The following is a 10,228-nucleotide window of genomic DNA, read 5'->3' on the forward strand; positions in this document are numbered from 1 at the left end:
ACATGTAAAGTCTCAGAATGCTTATCCTCAAAGTAGCAGTTCCTTACCAATCTTAGCCCATCATTTTTCTCATACATAGAAACCTGCTGGGAGAATCTGTGCCCAGATAATTTACCTGAACCCACACCCTGAATTTTGCAGTTCTATGCACTTCTCCTTGATCATTCTTGAATTTAACTAATTTTTATTACTACCTAGTCAAACCTTCAGTGGAAAATCCATTCCAAAGCACTCTCCAGCATGGCTTATTTGTGTAAAGTAATGAGCCCACATATGCTCAGTCCAAGAAACCATTACAACATAACAATTTTAAACACCATATGACTAACAGACACTGCAGTATGATAAATGACAATAGCATTTAGACTTATATACTGCTTCACTGTGTTTTACAGCCCCCTCTAAGCGGTTTAAGGAGCATATTGACCCCAACAATCTGATTCATTTTACTGATCACAAAAAGATGGAAGGTTGAGTGAACCTTGAGCCGATGAGACTCAAACTGTGAAACTGCTGCAGCCAGCAACCAGCAGAAGTAACATGCAGTACTGCATTCTAACCACTGCACCACCATGGCTCATAAAGTTGCAGTTTATTTGATTTAATAGATTTCCAAGCATGAACCTAATTAGACCCAAACAAATTACTGCAATAAAAACTGCCCTCAGGGAGGGCAGCAGCAGTAATAATTGCAATTAAAATGGCAAGTAGTTAAACAACAGATATCAAAACATTCATAATAATAGCAAACCCAAAGAAATACAAATACATAGGATGAATACTGTAGCAGAAGATGTTTAGTTTTCCTACTGCATTTCTATTCATTAAATCTACATTATTTTTCTAATCTCTTCAAACTATCAAATAATTTTTCTTAATTCTATTTCCTCTCTTTTCTAATACTCTACTGCTAAAAAAACTTAATAATTACGCACTTGTTTCTCTTCATCAAAGCTTTATATTTTCCAACAAAGTATTCTTCACCAATATAGTGTTATGTTCAGCTGTGTTGAAAGTACCCTTCTCTGTCCCTTTCTGTTTTCCTTGCTTTTACTCCTTAACAATTTTGCTTCACCAAAACTTTCCAATTTTTCCTCCAAAATAGTCTCACTATCAAGTGTCTGTATCCAAGTCCCTTCTATTTCCATTTTGATTCTAGATCCATCATTTGTTTCTACCTACTGTTTTTTTATCATTTAATAGCTAATTAGTTAATATCAATATTTTAGGCACATATGAAAGAAAAGATTTCTGCTATAGAAATGCAAATTTTAGACCTCCACATATTTTGCCATGGCCAGAGCCAAGGAAGCGAAAGAAAGACATAATGTTACCCCCAATAAGAAGCACAGGGATGGATAACCGACTTAATTGCTGGAAGAAAAATCTTCACAGAGGCCTCTTACTGGGTACCTAGCAGGATTTGTCACCTTCTGAAGGTGGTTGTGTTCCCAGCAATACAGTTCTACGTTGAAACCCCAGATTAAGGCAGGAGAAGTGGCAAGGGGTCACATGGGTACCTCTGGGGCTTATGCAAGATTTGAGAATGACTCATGACCAACCACTTTTGAGTACAATTAGAAGAGGTGAAATACCCAATTATAACCCAATTCAGACAAGTGTCATAAAATAAGGAATGAAAACATGTCTTGTTAGTGCATCAGGTTTGCATCATGGTTTGTACAGTGGGTTCAAATATGGAAAGATTGCAATAATTGGATTAATAGAAACCATAATATTTCATTTCACAATATTAAGCTATAGTGTGACTTAATTAGATATGTGAACCAAGCCAGTATAATATGATTCAGTCTCTGTATATAGGCACAGTATATTCATGGTTCAAATGAATGTGCATATATTGTGTATAAATGTTCTTATCAGTTGATACCAAATTTCTTATGCAAATTATTTTTAAAATTAGATTTAATTGTTTTAAAAAGCCAGTGTAATGGTTTATGGTTTTATGGTTTTATTCGACTTGTATGCTGCCCTATTCCCGAGGGACTCAGGGCGGCTAACAAAACCAAGGGATGGGGGGGGGGGGCAATACAAAAAGAAAAACCACAACAAAAACAAACAACAGTACAAAACAGTCTAAAAGGTCTCAACACGCATACCCATTCAAGTAGGGGATGGGACTCAGCAGCCCCAGGCCTGCTGAAACAGCCAGGTCTTGACGGCTTTACGGAAAGCCTGAAGGGTGGTGAGGGTCCGAATCTCCACAGGGAGATCGTTCCAAGGGGCCGGAGCAGCCACAGAGAAGACCCTCCTCCGGGTAATAAATTTACATCCATGTAAAACTACTGTAAATTGAGTTTTCTACAGAGAAGTATGAATTGCTTTATTTATAATTTTTTCTAGACAAAGCAAAAAAAATTGAAATGAAAACACTCAGAATTAGTCATTTGAACATCTAAACAAAATGCTTTCCTTTACTTTGATGAATTTTTAAAGCCGTCTCATGGAATGTAATCTGCATGGATTGGGGAACCACAATTGAAAAGAATGTATTGCAGATATGTAGTATTTTGATACTACTGTACAGTACAATGTATTGAGGGCTCATTCGTTTACACTGCCATCCTTCAGCATGACTGCTGAAAAAATAAATGAGTTCAATTGTAGTGTTTGGTGAGGGAGAGTTACAGAAGAAAACAATACTGTCAGTTGAAATATATGTCATTCATTTTCACAATATTACTATTCAAGGAAGTCTAAAGATAATATTCCTAATCAGTATTTGTTCTAAAATAATGAACCTTATTTTGTTAATGCTCTCCTGCCCCTAATTTATGCATAGACATTTAATTTAGAATTTGCAGGATGAACAGCAAAGAACAAGAGAGACGAGAGAAACCTTTTACAGGAAATTTATTAAGAATTGCCCTATAACACTGTTAAAAGGCCAGAGGGATCTACTGCTCAACAGCCAGGTGAGTTCAATGGTGAGATGGTCACTGGAATGCAACTCACGAGAAAGTGTGACATGTGGGCAATTCTTAAGATCCTTTTACTTATCCAGTCGGTGGAATATTCACTTTTGATATTGGGATAATTAACAAGAAAGATTAATGTTTGTACTTACATTTATTGGAAAGGGATTACCAGAGAGCGAGCAGACACATAGACAAAGGGGATTACACAACAAAATATGCTGACATTGGTGGTCCTGAGCACAGTACACAAACCGTTGGTGTTATTTCCCATTGTGTGCCTGCTTACTCTTATAATTCCTGTCCAGTGTATAAAACTACATTTTTCCCTTCTTGCTAATTATCCCAGTACCTAGATTAGCATTCCAAAGGGTGGGGGAGTGGAGAAAACAGTCTCAGTCATATCATTTCCCACTTAGAGAGTTCTTTGCTTAATAATTGATGTCCATACAAATCGTAGTCAACAAATGAGAATTACCTGTATACCTATAACAACATCTGTGTCTACCAGTGACGTGCAGTGAGGTTTATGGCTGATGAGGCATGACACAGTGGTGGGTTTCAAATTTTTTTAGACTTGTGGACTTCTACTCCCAGAATTCCACAGCCAGGCAGTTCCAATTAAAAGCGACAGCATTTGTTTTTTCTCCTTTATGAAAAAGTTTCCTTCAGTCTTTTTCTTCTCCCTCCCCCTCCTTCCTCCCTCCCCCCTCTCCAAACAGACACATGCACACAGAGAAGTGTGCCCCCTTCCCTCTCTCACTCACACTCAAACAAACAAACACAGAAGTTGGATTGGATATATTTTCCAATGGCTTGAAAGCAGTTCCTCTGCCATACCCCCCCATTGCAAATGCAGCCTGCTGTCTGGGTGGGAAATGCCTGAAACGCAATAAAGCCCGCCCACCCACTCACCACCTGCTTGCAGGCTGGGGTGAGAGAAGAGGCAGAGAAGCCGGAGGGGAGCCGATCCAAGCCTTTGATTGCAGGCAGAGCCATGTTGTCTTTTCAAACTTGTAATCAGTGAAGCTGGGCTTATATAGTTTTATCCAGCTCTGTGTGTTTGTGTGTGTGTGAGAGAGAGAGAGAGAAAAGGCAACGTGGCTCTGCCTGCAATCAAACTACACTTGGGGCGGGATCTACACTTGAGGATGAAGTTTGAATTCCTCCCCCTCCCTCCGACCCACACGTACCTTTTCCAGCTGTTTCAGAGAGAATTTCAACTCTGCTCTTGCCTGTCGTCATGAAAAGAAAAAAAATGTAAAAGGAAAAAGGCAAGAGCTGTGGTCAGGCTGAGCTAGTTGCTGCCAGAGTCACCGTGGATGACTCTGCTTAACTGTTTTAAAAAGCCTTTAAAAAAGCACCCTCTACAGGAGGAGGCAGAAGAATGACGTGCCTCACCTACGTCAGGAATTTTTCGGCTTTTAACAGTTGCTTAATTCTGCTCGAGTGATCATAAAATGCCTAAAGTCAGACTAGATGAGGCACATCTTTCTCCTGCCGCCTCCTGTAGAGGGTGCTTTTTAGAGGCTTTTTTAAACAGTTAAGCAGAGTCATCCACGGTGACTCTGGCAGCAACTAGCTCAGCCTGACCCTCAGCTCTTGCCTTTTTTCTTTTACATTTTTTTTTTTTTTCATGATGACAGTGGTGAGGCTCTGCCTCCCCTGACTGCACATCCCTGGTGTCTACATCTTATTAGTCTATTCTTTTGTTGCTTGAGCTTACACCAAAGAGCTTAGTCATCTTCAAGTTGCTTTCTGGTGCTGTCTGCTGTTCTTTTAAATTGCTTTGGCAATTTCTCAGTCTTTGCTGGGGTGAGAAAAGGAAGGTGTTTTTCCAGATGCTGCTCCTTGTTACTACTGAGTGATGAAACTGCTGGACTCTGTTTCTCTTTCAGCTTGTCTGTTGTTATCTTTGTGAAATCCTTCCTGTTTCTTTTTTACTATCAGTTGTCTATTCAGTTGACTTATTCCACTCTCAGCTGCAAATCCCTTTCTGTTCTTCCCTACACACAAACATACTACCCACCTACATTCCTGGGCTCTCAGTGTTTTACTTTTATGTTTTCATACAAGGAAGAAAAAGAAGAGCTTTTGCTGGACACCCCAAAGGCTTTCTTCCCCCACCCTGTGTTTAATATTTACATTAAACTGTAGGGTGAGCTCATCTTATGGCATGGATTGAGATACCAATGAGTATGCAGATGACACCCAGCTTATATCTCCACCTCTGATTGTTCAAGTAATGCTATGAGATTTAAACATTGTTTTGTTGCTCCAGCCCAAAATATGAAGAAATAACAGTAAGCAGAAAGTAAAGCATCATATCATTTTCTTCTATTAGTTATAAACATTTTGTTTCATTATACATTTCTTCTCCATTTCTAATGATTTAGAATGAACTTATGTACACATTAGGACATTTACATATTTGTTAATAACTTTTAATGTATAAATAAATGCTTCAGCAAAAAAAAATAATGAAAAGAATTAAATTTTATTTTGCAGAAAAAGTTATTGACTAAAGTACTCATTAAATTCAGTTAGATAAGATTCTACTTATAACCCTTTTAAGATAAAAAAAAAAACCCTTGAGTCTTTTTACTTATGGCATCTAGCAGATGACAGTTTGAAAACTAACTAAGTTGGCACTCTGGAGTGAAAGTTTTTATTTGTGAAGCTTCATCTTCAATGTAGCATCATACCTGTGCTATAGTTCTGTAATGTTCACAACCTTTTTGTAAGCAGCTTGTAATACTTTTTCATGCCAACAATTTATCTCATTAATATTTAGATGAATTTAAAAAATTAGTGTTTGCTTATCTCATTAAAAAAGTTAAGTATGATTCAATAATAAGGATCAAATGATTCCCTCCCCCTTTTTATGACCCTGTAATCCCTTATATTGAGGTGGGTATAACAGTGAAGCTGAATGTTTACTATATGCCCTTCCTGACACCTATGTGAAGTTTGTAGCAGATATTTTCTCTTTGTGCCCCAATGGAAAAATATATCTCGCTGTCTAGTATTGAATTCTCTTTCAAATTTTATTTATTTTATTTAAAATAAAATAGGAAATTAAGAGAAGGAAAAGGAGAAGGAAAAAGGAGGTGTGAGATACAAAGGTGGGGGGAGAAAAAGGCATTGACTTCCAACCTTCTTAGCACAGTACAAGATAAAAATACTCCATCCTCAACTGTTTGCTTTTATATGTTAATATATAACTAGCTATTCCTATAACAACAAATCTTTCTGATCAACAAAACCAAAGTCAAAGTTTCAATTTTTTTTCATCACAAGCATAAAATCCAGAAGTGATATCCAAATGAAAATTTATTTTCTTCTTTGAATAAAATAATCAATTTAACTATTCCTGCTTTATCTTTCATGCTATGGAAATGGTATGTACTTCTATGTGCATCTAATAATCTTTGTGAACTATCACCAATTTTATTTACAAAGTTCATTGTATTCTTTCAAATTTTTTGATCATTGAAAAAAAAACCCTTTTTTCATTCTTTTTTTTAAGTCCTAAACTTTTTTTGTCAAAACTTTCTAGTGCATCTTTTTTATTGACTTCTTAACATACAAACTTTAAACTTCAGTAATACATTTAGATCCCTCCCTCCAAACTACCCTTAAAAATATTTTTTCTTTTATAAACATTCTTTTATAAAGAATGTTTTTATAAATATTCTTTTATAAAGAATTTATAGAGAGTTTACCTTTAAACTGGTACATCATTTTATTTAACTTTCTCTTAATAGAGGTACTCTGAAATTCATTTTCAATAACATGTACCTACTTTAAGAATTACTTAAGTGGTGTGTATGTGTGTTTGTGTGTGTGTGTGTATAAAGTAAAATCTTTTTCTTCTCTGGAAGTTTTATCGGAGTTATAGGCCTTTCTTTTTATCATGAAATCCTCAACCTTGTTAATATCTTTAAAAGTCCCAAATTGTCTTTTTTCTCAATGCTCTTCTTTCAGTTGTGTTAAGAGGTTTATATTTAAACCATAATAGTGAAAGTTAATATCAGGTTCTTCCAAAACTGCAATGAACTCCTCTGCATTTTTAGCTACCTGTGAAGTTGCCTTTGTAGTTTGATAACATTCTCCACATGTTTGCATCTCAGTATTTTGAGAGGATTTTTTGTCATCCTTGGAGCACAGCTAGTCAACAAATTAATGGATTTTATTTATGTACCCTTCAAATAAGTATATCTCTAATACTTTGTTCTACCATCTTGGCTTTCACTTTTAATCAGGATCAGAAAATTTTAGTCACACACAGCAAAGAAGATCAAGTTACAAGTTACTACAATAATAAACTAAAATCCAGTCTTATGTGTGTCAGTTAGCTTTCCCCCCCCCCCCACCATATTTCCTTATTTGGCTTGCCTTAGCAACCACCTTCGTTATTTAAGACAAAAAAATCATTAAAATGGCATGAGTCTTCAAAAAGGCATAGCAAGCTGTGACTGAAAAGAGCCTTTTTTAAACTTGACTTTAAAAAGAATAATTGTCTTTGAAGGTGATTAAGAAGAGAAAGGCACAACTTACTGCCTATTTGAAAGGTGAATTTCAAAACAGCGGCTTCAACCCTGAACAGACTGCAGCCTAATACTACATACTAACCACTCTGCCACCATGGCTCCATAAACTAATATACAACTTTTAATTTTCACAAATCTCTTCCACAGAGTGAATGCAAAATCAAAGGTGGCTGAAGAAGAATTGCGTAGCAAGAAACACATACTAGGAGTGCTACCTTGTCTATGACATCATAAGAAGTTGAACCATAAAGCTATATACAGATTAAATGAGTTGCTCTGCAGCCAATATAGAATTACACATGCAAGAAAAAATGGTCTTTTAAAAATTTGATAAAAACGTACTCCAGCAATTAGTAAACTCATCTTATATCACAAAAAAGTACTAGAGTTAATTGTAGAAAGATACTAATCATTTTGTGTAGGTCCAGGGAGAAAATAACTAAAATTGCTTACCTACCTTATATATCTCTGCAAGTACCCGTTACTTCTGGGTGGGTGTGGGAATTACATTTGGGAAAGCTGTGGCTGTTTTAATGCTACTAGCTGTTGCTGTGTTTATGATTTTCATTTTCAATATTATGTAAGAGCCGAGGTGGCGCAGTGGTTAAATGCAGCACTGCAGGCTACTTCAGCTGACTGCAGTTCTGCAGTTCGGCTGTTCAAATCTCACTGGCTCAGGGTTGACTCAGCCTTCCATCCTTCCGAGGTGGGTAAAATGAGGACCCAGATTGTTGTTGGGGGCAATATGCTGACTCTGTAAACCGCTTAGAGAGGGCTGAAAGCCCTATGAAGCGGTATATAAGTCTAACTGCTATTGCTATGTGATAACCCCACATAATCTTCCCAATCCAGATGACACCTTTTATGCAGCCCCACAAACCATCCCTGACCCTCAGTCCCTGTATAATCCTTCAGGTGCTCCTCCACCTGACCTTGGACTTGAAACTTCCTGCTAGCTTGCTTCCCATAAGCAAAGTAAATGGGGAAGCTGGCAGAAATTCAAGGGAGGGAATAAAGAAAGTGAGGGGGAGAGAGGAGAGAGACGGAAAGAGACAGGAATGGAAGGAAGGAGGAGGGAGGAAGAGAAGAGGAAAGGAAAGGAGGACGAGGGTGGGAGAAAGGAAGATAGTGAAAGAATGCCAGGGAGGGAAGAATTTTGATGCTCTCTACCAACTTCCCACAATGAAACTTAATGGGGTAGTCCAGAGGTGGGTTGCTCCCGGTTCGAATGAGTAGTAGCGGCAGTGGGAGACTCCACCCACCCGCTTCTGTGCATGCGCAGAATCATCGCACACTCACAAAAGCGCATGCAGGAGCAGACCCGAACTGGTAGTAAAAAAACTGGCAACCCACCACTAGGGTAGCCAGTAGGGAGTTGAAAGTTGTTCCTGCTTCAACTGCTTTTTTGCCCATCTATGTGATCATTTTTTTCTGTTTAGGTAAGCAACTATCTCTTAAACTATGACCCAATTGGATATGGCTTGTCTATTATTATTTTTATTACCATAGGGCTGTTTTTTTACACAAAATGAAAATTTACCTGAAGCATTTTCAACAGTTATTAACTTCTACCACCAGAGGGCATACATAATACAGCATACTTAATAAAAATTTGGTATTGTATGATTTTCCTTGGATTTTTTTAAATAACTTCTGCATTTTCCTATAAAATGGAAAATACTAGCATTATCTACAGACGTGTAATAACTATAAATTCATTTTTTAACCTTTTCTTTTAATTTATAGTTATAAATTGCCTACATAAATATCAAATTTCAAATTTTTGAATTTTTTGCGTGCCGAACAGGTAGTAATGCCAGCAGGAACCCACCCCAATGTGTCTGTGTACATATACACAGAGAGTAAATTCTTAATTTTCTAGACTAAAGGAGAAACGGAGTAACTGTTAAATAACAAGTAAATGAAGTCTTTAAATGTAATGGTAACATCTTATTTCAGCCATTCATGGGAAAGGAAGATCAAACTGATAAAACCAACTTCAGAGTGTAAGCTCTGCCCCTTTAATATCTACATACATGTATGAAAGGGGAAAAACATGTGCCATGGCTATAATACAGTATTAGTTTTGTTACTTTGATGAAAACCACAGCTATTTATAAAATGTCTATATGAATATAACAGCCAATGACTCTCCTACATAGAAATCACTTTCTCAAACTCATACTCATCCCTCTTTTTAGTAGCAGTAGAATGCAGGTTGGGTAAGTGACTTGGGAAAAGAAGAAAGGGAAAAGTAAAATTAGATGAGGCAAAAAGTAACTGGGCAGAAAAGGAAAGGAGCCCTACTTAGGCATTGAAAGCTAGACAACATACAAGTTACCGGTAGTTAATTAATTTAGAATAGAATAACAGAGTTGGAAAGGACCTTAGAGGTCTTCTAGTCCAACCTCCTGCGTAGGCAGAAATCCTACACCACTTCAAACAAATGGTTCTCTTTGCTGCCTTCAAATCAATCTTGACTTCTGGCAACTCCTTGGAGAAGTCTGCAGTTTACTTGACAAGATTTTGGAACTGGTTATTACCTCCTTAGGGCTGGCAAGAGTGACCGATTCAAAGCCACCCAGTTGTTTTAGTCTCCAGTTTCTAATCTGGTGCCTTGAGCCACTACTCAAATTGACTCTCAAATTGTTTTGTTACAGTTAGCCAAATGTTGATTTTTATCTACATACCAAGTCCTTCCCAAATTCCTTGGATAAGCAGATGTTTGATGGTAGTCAC

Source organism: Thamnophis elegans, chromosome 6, assembly GCF_009769535.1.
Source record: "Thamnophis elegans isolate rThaEle1 chromosome 6, rThaEle1.pri, whole genome shotgun sequence".
NCBI classification, from domain to species: Eukaryota; Metazoa; Chordata; class Lepidosauria; order Squamata; family Colubridae; genus Thamnophis; species Thamnophis elegans.